At 40.1% G+C, this 8,601-nt stretch overlaps 1 non-coding gene across 1 annotated transcript; it reads left to right on the top strand.

Annotated features, from left to right (window-relative positions):
* Positions 1-293: 293 nt before the first annotated feature.
* On the top strand, positions 294-365 carry TRNAT-GGU (transfer RNA threonine (anticodon GGU)). The gene has a single exon. It is a non-coding gene; the product is annotated as a tRNA-Thr (tRNA).
* The last annotated feature ends 8,236 nt before the right edge of the window (positions 366-8,601 follow it).

The raw sequence follows: 8,601 nt of genomic DNA, 5'->3' as shown, positions 1-8,601 counted from the left end.
ACTTTTTTTGTTCATGATTTTTCCACCCGGGAAAAGGTTACTTTCGCTCTTCTCAGAGTCACCCCCCACGTCAAGGACTAGTGGGAAACTGACTGCGAGCAAAAGGATGACAATATGGCCTCACTGTTTTCAGCCGCACCCACTTGGAATTCATTTTAGACTGCCATCAAGGACTAGTACTACCCTGTCGGAAGCTATGAGGATCAACACATAAAGTGGACCATGCTGCAGCAGGGAAGGAACCAAGGCGTGCCAGAGTTTAGTAGACTCACTCATTCATATATGATGAGGGGGCCCTTTTAACTCAGCGGTAGAGTAACGCCATGGTAAGGCGTAAGTCATCGGTTCAAGTCCGATAAAGGGCTCATGTTTCCCACGAAGAAAGAAGGCTCGGGTGTCCATTTCTCATCGTATGATCCACATCTTTTCAAGATGAAAACCCTTTTTCAGGGACGAAAATTATCTGTCATGATAGGTTTCAGGCAAAACATTTGTTATGACGGAGTCTCACAACTAATATGGGGGGAGGACCACTATATTTTTATCAATAATAGTCTTCTTCATCCTGCTACTATAGGATCAGTATATAGTTTACTCGATCTTTGTCAATTTTGAACATATCAGAGGTATTATGGATACCTGGTAATTTCAAATTACCAGTCTTCAAAAGAAGTGGAAAAAACGGAGGAGAAGTAAGTGAACCTGACCCATTGGCTTATGAATATATAAGCTACTCTGGTATTGAAATTTGATGGAGATTTGGAGACCTTTCCTATCCGAAATTAATCGATCTTATTTAGTTGATCGAACTCCCTATTTGGTTGTTGATTGAATGTTTCGTCGGATCGATTTTTATGATCTCTTCTCCCTTCCCTGGACAGAAAGATATATAGATCCTGAAGTAAGTCCATTTCGAGCCGAATTACGGACAACGTATTTTCTCTGTTTAGACGAAATTGATACACAAATAAAATATGTGATTCTGTTACGATGTACTAAATATTTTCATATGAATGTACCGTATGGTGATTACACCGGTGAGAAACGGATCGAAATTAAGATGGGAAACTTCCAATGCGATTAGATGAAAATGAGGGAGCGTTTACAATCCCTGAATTTGGTAAGATACAATTTGAAGGATTTTGTCGTTTTATCGATCAGGGCTTGATGGAAGAACTTCATAATTTTCCAAAAATTGAGGATATAGATAAAGAAATTGAATTCAGGCTTTTTGGTAATGAATATGAATTAGCAGAACCTTTCATCAAAGAGAGAGATGCTGTATATCAGTCCCTTACATATTACTCTGAATTATATGTACCAGCAAGATCGATTCGGAGGAATAGTAGGAAGATACAGAAACAAACTGTATTTCTCGGAAATATTCCTTTAATGAATTCCCATGGAACATTTGTAGTAAATGGGATTTACAGAGTCGTAGTTAATCAAATATTAATAAGTCCTGGTATTTATTACCGTTCGGAATTAGACCATAATAGAATTAATTATATATATACTGGCACTCTGATTTCAGATTGGGGAAGAAGATCGAAATTAGAGATCGATGTGGGAGAAAGGATATGGGCTCGTGTAAGCAGAAAACAAAAAATATCTATTCCAGTTCTATTATCAGCTATGGGTTTAAATCTCGAAGAGATTCTGGACAATACTCGCTATCCCGAAAGATTTTTATTTTTATTGAAGAAGAAGGAGAGGTGGGAGCGGGAGGAATATCTATGGTCGAGGGAAAAAGCCATTCTGGAGTTTTATAAAAAACTCTACTGTATAAGTGGCGATTTGGTATTTTCCGAGTCTCTATGTAAAGAATTGCAAGAAAAATTTTTCCGAAAAAGATGTGAATTGGGAAAGATTGGTCGACGAAATCTGAACCAAAAACTGAACCTTGATATACCCGAGAACGAGATTTTTTCATTACCACAAGATGTATTGGCTGCTGTGGATTACCTTATCGGGGTTAAATTTGGAATGGGTACACTCGATGATATAGATCACCTCAAAAATCGACGGATTCGTTCTGTAGCAGATTTATTACAGAATCAATTTAGATTAGCTCTAGGTCGTTTAGAAGATGCAGTTAAAAGAACTATACACAGAGCAACCAAGCGCAGATCAACTCCTCAGAACTTGGTCACTTCAACTCTATTAAAAAACACTTTTCAAGATTTTTTTGGTTCACACCCCTTATCCCAATTTTTGGATCAAACTAATCCATTGACGGAAATAGCTCATGGGCGAAAATTGAGCCATTTAGGTCCTGGGGGCTTAACAGGGCGAACTGCTAGTTTTCGGACACGGGATATTCATCCCAGTTATTATGGGCGTATTTGTCCAATCGATACGTCCGAAGGAATGAATGCTGGACTTGTTGCATCATTATCTATTCATGCAAAGATTGGTGATTGTGGTTCTTTACAAAGTCCATTCTATAAGATCTCTGAGAGATCGAGAGAAGAACATATGGTTTATCTACTACCGGGAGAAGATGAGGATGAATACTATCAGATAGCTACGGGAAATTCTTTGGCGTTAAATCAAGGAATTCAAGAGGAACAAATTACTCCAGCTCGATACCGACAAGAATTTATAGTTATTGCATGGGAACAAATCCATTTCAGAAGTATTTTTCCTTTCCAATATTTTTCCATTGGAGTTTCCTTATTCCTTTTCTCGAACATAATGATGCGAATCGCGCTCTAATGGGTTCTAATATGCAGCGTCAAGCAGTTCCACTTTTTCGACCCGAGAAGTGCATTGCCGGAACTGGGTTGGAAGGTCAAGCAGCTCTAGATTCAGGAAGTGTAGCTATAGCTACACAAGAGGGAAGGATCGAGTATATCGATGCTGTAAATATAACTTCATCGGTTAATGGAGACACTGTACGAACAGAATCGGTTATATATCAACGTTCTAATACCAATACTTGTACGCATCAAAAACCTAAAATTCATCAAGGGGAATGTGTAAAGAAGGGACAAATTCTGGCGGATGGTGCGACTACGGTAGGCGGAGAACTATCTTTGGGAAAAAACGTTTTAGTAGCTTATATGCCATGGGAAGGATACAATTTCGAAGACGCAATACTCATTAGTGAACGTCTGGTATATGAAGATATTTATACCTCTTTCCATATCGTAAGATACAGGATTGAAATCTGTATGACGAGCCAGGGTCCTGAAAGAATCACTAGAGAAATACCTCATTTAGATGCTCATTCACTTCGTCATTTGGACGAAAATGGTCTTGTAATGCTAGGATCTTGGATAGAAACAGGTGATGTTTTGGTAGGTAAATTAACGCCTCAAACAATAGAAGAATCATTATGTACCCCAGAAGGAAGATTATTACAAACCATATTTGGTATTGAGGTATCCACTGCGAGAGAAAATTGTCTCAGAGCACCTATAGGTGGAAGGGGTCGAGTTATCGACGTGAGATGGATCAATAGAGTAGATGATTCCGGTGATAATGCGGAAACAGTACACGTATATATATCACAAAAACGTAAGATACAAGTGGGTGATAAAGTAGCTGGAAGGCATGGTAATAAAGGTATTATTTCAATAGTTTTGCCCAGACAAGATATGCCCTATTTGCAAAATGGAATACCAGTTGATATGGTATTGAATCCATTAGGGGTACCTTCACGAATGAATGTAGGACAGATCTTTGAATGTTTGCCCGGTTTAGCAGGAAACCCGATGAACAAACATTATAGAATAACACCTTTTGACGAAAAATACGAGCGAGAAGCTTCGAGAAAACTAGTGTTTCCTGAACTTTACAAAGCTAGTGAGCAAACAGCTAATCCATGGGTATTCGAACCAGATCATCCTGGAAAACATAGATTAATTGATGGAAGAACAGGAGATGTTTTTGAACAACCTGTTACAATAGGAAAAGCTTATATGTCGAAATTGAGTCATCAAGTTGATGAGAAAATACATGCACGTTCGAGTGGACCTTATGCACGGGTTACACAACAACCTCTTAGAGGAAAATCCAAACGAGGGGGGCAACGAATAGGAGAAATGGAAGTTTGGGCTCTAGAAGGTTTTGGTGTTGCTTATATTTTACAAGAGATGCTTACTCTCAAATCTGACCATATTAGAACTCGTAATGAAGTACTTGGTGCCATTATCACTGGAGGGCCAATACCTAAACCTGACACTGCTCCAGAATCTTTCCGATTGCTCATTCGAGAATTACGATCTTTAGCTCTAGAATTGAATCATGCTATTATATCTGAGAAAAACTTTCAGATAGATAGAGAGGAAGTTTGATCACAATAAATTGAGATCTTTTATGATTGACCAGAATAAACGTCAACAACTTCGAATTGGATTAGCTTCTCCCGAACAGATTTGTGCTTGGTCCGAAAAAATTTTACCTAATGGTGAGATAGTTGGACAGGTGACTAAACCTCATACTCTACATTATGAAACTAATAAACCAGAAAGAGATGGATCGTTTTGTGAAAGAATCTTTGGACCTATCAAAAGTAGAGTTTGTTCTTGTGGAAATTCTCCAGGGATTGGAAATGAGAAGATAGATGCAAAATTTTGCACACAATGTGGAGTTGAATTCGTTGATTCTCGAATTCGAAGATATCAAATGGGATACATTAAACTGGCATGTCCGGTGGTTCACGTATGGTATTTGAAACGCCTTCCCAGTTATATTGCGAATCTATTAGCTAAAACTCGGAAAGAATTAGAAGGTCCAGTATACTGCGATGTGTGACTTGATCACAAGTTCCGATCATACAGATCCGTAATCAGGAACTGTCATCCTATTAAATCTCATTGGGATGCCTTTAGCTCTGACATGACCCTCCAGAGGAGTAGCATGAAGCTCAGAATTATAAGCATCTTTTCAAGATGCTGAGAAAGAGGAATTAGTCCAGGGTTTAGATATTATTTATCAAATTGCTAATTGAACTTCGTGAAAACACTTCTTTCAGATAATGGAATTTGAATTTCATTCTCTTTTATTTGGGTTAGCCCTGAATAGAGGTATTCCGGACCGAAGATATGGCTATAGGAGTCTATTCATCGCACATATGCTTCGATCAATAGTATTGTAACCATCAAAGTAAAGCAAAGCAAGCAGGAACCTAAAGGATCAAATGGAACGAGATAAAGACAAGTAAATCCCTAATTGAAGGTCTTTCAAGAAGAAAAGGATTGTTCGAAAGGGAGGAGACTGCTCAATAATTCCATATCTATGTTGTAGAATCATAACATAAAGGAATACTCAATTTCACTTGGAACTTGAGCAGAGAGTAGCGATCTCTCTTCAGAGCGAAAAAGAGTTTTTGCATCTTTTTTTTTAGTTACTTGAGCCGGATGAGAGGAAACTTTCACGTCCGATCCTGAAGGGGGGGAAATCTTAGAATAACCTATCCAAATCATTTTCTTGCTAGGCCCATAGCTAACAAACCAACTTTATTGAGATCACGGGGTACATTCGATTATGAGATTCAATCCTGGAGAGAGATTATTCCTCATTACCTCTCTGCTCGTCCTTATTACCTCTTTCCGCGGGGTTCTGGAACATTTAAAGAGAGAGAAATAGCTACTGGGGGAGATGCTATCGGGAAACAACTAATGGGTCTGGATCTGCAAATGATTATAGATCGTTCACATATGGAATGGAAGAACTTGGTGGAATTGAAATGGAATAGATTGGAAGAGAACCAAGAATCTACTGTGGATAGATGGGAGGATGAAAAAATTAGAAGAAGAAAGGATTTTCTGGTTGGACGCATGAAATTGGCTAAACATTTTCTCCGAACAAATATAGAACCAAAATGGATGGTCTTATGCCTATTACCAGTTCTTCCTCCCGAACCGAGGCCAATCGTTCAATTAGGTGAAGGTGGACTTATTACCTCGTCAGATCTAAATGAACTTTATCGAAGAGTTATCAATCGGAATAATACTCTTACAAATTTATTAGCAAGAAGTGGATCTGAGTCATTTGTTATTTATCAAACAAAATTGATCCAGGAAGTCATAGATGCACTTCTCGATAATGGTATCTGCAGACAACCAATGAGAGACAGTCATAATAGGCCTTATAAATCGTTCTCAGATGTGATCGAAGGCAAAGAGGGAAGATTTCGTGAAAATTTACTCAATATTTTCCATACCTTTTGCACAAAGTTGGGTATCAAGGATTCGGAGCAGCATTTGGTACTCAAATATCGCAGCTGCCTGCACATGTACATCTAGGAAGAAATAAAATTCCTAAACATATCCTCGCTCGACAAGGCATACCGATATGCCTTCAAGATCAAGAAAAATTTTAAACAAAAGAAGCGAGACTTTGGATCTACGAATCTGAAGCAAGGGAAAGGTGCCCCCAAACCATAGAGCAAAGGACGAAGCCAAGGCAGGGCGGCCCAAGACAACCCGTCAAAGCTGCAAGCAAAGAACAACGTCGCGAATCTGAAAAAGGACACAGGAAAGTGGTGTGTGTTCCATAAGAGCTCCACTCAAAACACAAGTGAGTGTTGAGCCAAGTAGTCACTGGTGGCTGAGCTAAAGGTTTCATAATCAGATGCATGTTCCAACTCTAAGTCAGAACCTGACAAGGGGAATGACAAAGGGAAGTAGATTATTGATGCGGAGCCCAATGCCACCGTTGCAACCACGAAGATCTAGAAGGAGGAACCCGAAGATCCAAAGGAGGAGGAGCATCTCTTCCACTCCTAAATGTGGGTAAAGGGCTCCCCGCTACAGTTCAATGTCGACAGCAGGAGCCAAAAGAACCTCATATCAGCAGAGGTCATGAAGTGGCTATGCTTATTGACCATAGCACATCCATAACCATACACCATCAAGTGGCTTCACCAAGGACGGGATCTTCGCGTGAACTAGCAGTGTCACCTTCCATACAACATCAAGCCCTTCACAGATGAGGTATTGTGTGACATTGCTCCCCTTGATGTTTGTGATTTATTATTAGGACAACCATATTTGTGGAAGCGACAAGTTGTGTATGAATCAAGGCCTCGTGCTATTATTATTACTTTTAGAAATAAGTTGTACACGATATTGGAGGTAGCACCACTTACCGCCATCTCTTTAGTTACTGCAAAACAATGCAATAAGCTCATTTCCAAAATCAAGAAATCTTTTCTCCTGATGATACGCCCTCAAGGAAAGAAGAATACTGTGGCCATGACCTCTAGAAAGGGCCCCTCCGCATGACAACTACAGATGGATAGGGTCATGGAGGAGTACGAGGAAATCTTCACCTCCCCCGCAAGGTTTCCTTTGCACTGTCAGGTCAAGCACTCCATCGATTTGACCCCAGGTGCGCCACTACCTAATGGAAAAATCTATCAGCACTCCATTATGGAGAACAATGAAATGAAGAGGCAAATTCAAGAGTTGCTGCAGAAATTCCACATCTGTCAGAGTTCATCGCCCTGTGGTGCCCGATCGTGTTGGTACAGAAGAAGGATGGGACTTGGAGACTCTGTATTGACTATCGAGTGCTGAACAAGATAATTGTCCGTAATAGGTACCCAATCCCATGGATTTATGACCTCCTGGACAAACTGAAGGGGGAAAAATATTTCAGCAAGATCAATTTGAAGTCAAGATATCACCAGGTACCAATCGAAGCCTCTGATGAGTGGAAGACTACCTTCAAAGCCAAGGAGGGCCTTTTTGAATGCTTGGTTATGCCTTTCAAATTAACAAATGCTCCTGCAACCTTCATGAGGCTAATGGATGACATCTTGTAGCCATTCACCAACTCATTGGTAGTGTATACTTGGATGACATCCTGATCTTAAGCCAAAGTTGGGAAGACCACCTCCACCACATCTAACGGGTTCTCCAAACACTGTGGCAACACAAGTTATGTGCCAATTTGGAGAAATGAACTTTTGGCATGACCCAAGTTCAATATCTGGGATACATTATTGATGAACAGGGGGTGCATGTGGATCCAAACAAGATCCAAGTCGTTCAGGATTGGCCATCTCCAACCACTCTGATAGAGCTTTATAGCTTTCTAGGTCTTGCCAACTTCTACTGCAGGCTCATGTTGGGATTTTCTCATATCACTTGGCCCTTGAGTTAAGTCACCAAGGGAGGAGCGAAAGAAAAATTCTTTTGGTCTGAATCTCAACAGAAGGCATTCACAGAGTTGAAAGATCACCTCTTCTCGGAATCAGTGCTCGCATAACCATACTTGCAACAACCATTTGAGGTCGAGACGGATACCTCTGACTATGCTATTAGGGTAGTACTTACTCAACATGGGCATCCAGTGGCATATCATAGTGAGACACTTTTAGACAAGTCTGAAAGTATCCCACTTATGACAAAGAGATGTATTCCATTGTACAGGCCTATCAACAATGGAAGCATTACATTTTGGGGAAGGAAACGATCATCCACACAAACCACTGACCCCTGCAGTTCATACAGACCCAAGGGAAATTGCAGAATGATCGCCATCAGAAGTGGTCCACATACCTGCAACAGTTCGATTTGAATATCAAGTATAATAAGGGCAACACCAATAATGTTGCAGATTGCCTTAGTCGACCACCGATCATGG

Source organism: Pinus tabuliformis, chromosome 3_1, assembly GCF_031772625.1.
Source record: "Pinus tabuliformis cultivar Carrire ecotype Pingquan chromosome 3_1, CPIR1, whole genome shotgun sequence".
NCBI classification, from domain to species: domain Eukaryota; kingdom Viridiplantae; phylum Streptophyta; class Pinopsida; order Pinales; family Pinaceae; genus Pinus; species Pinus tabuliformis.
This window is presented reverse-complemented; position numbering and strand designations above follow the sequence as displayed.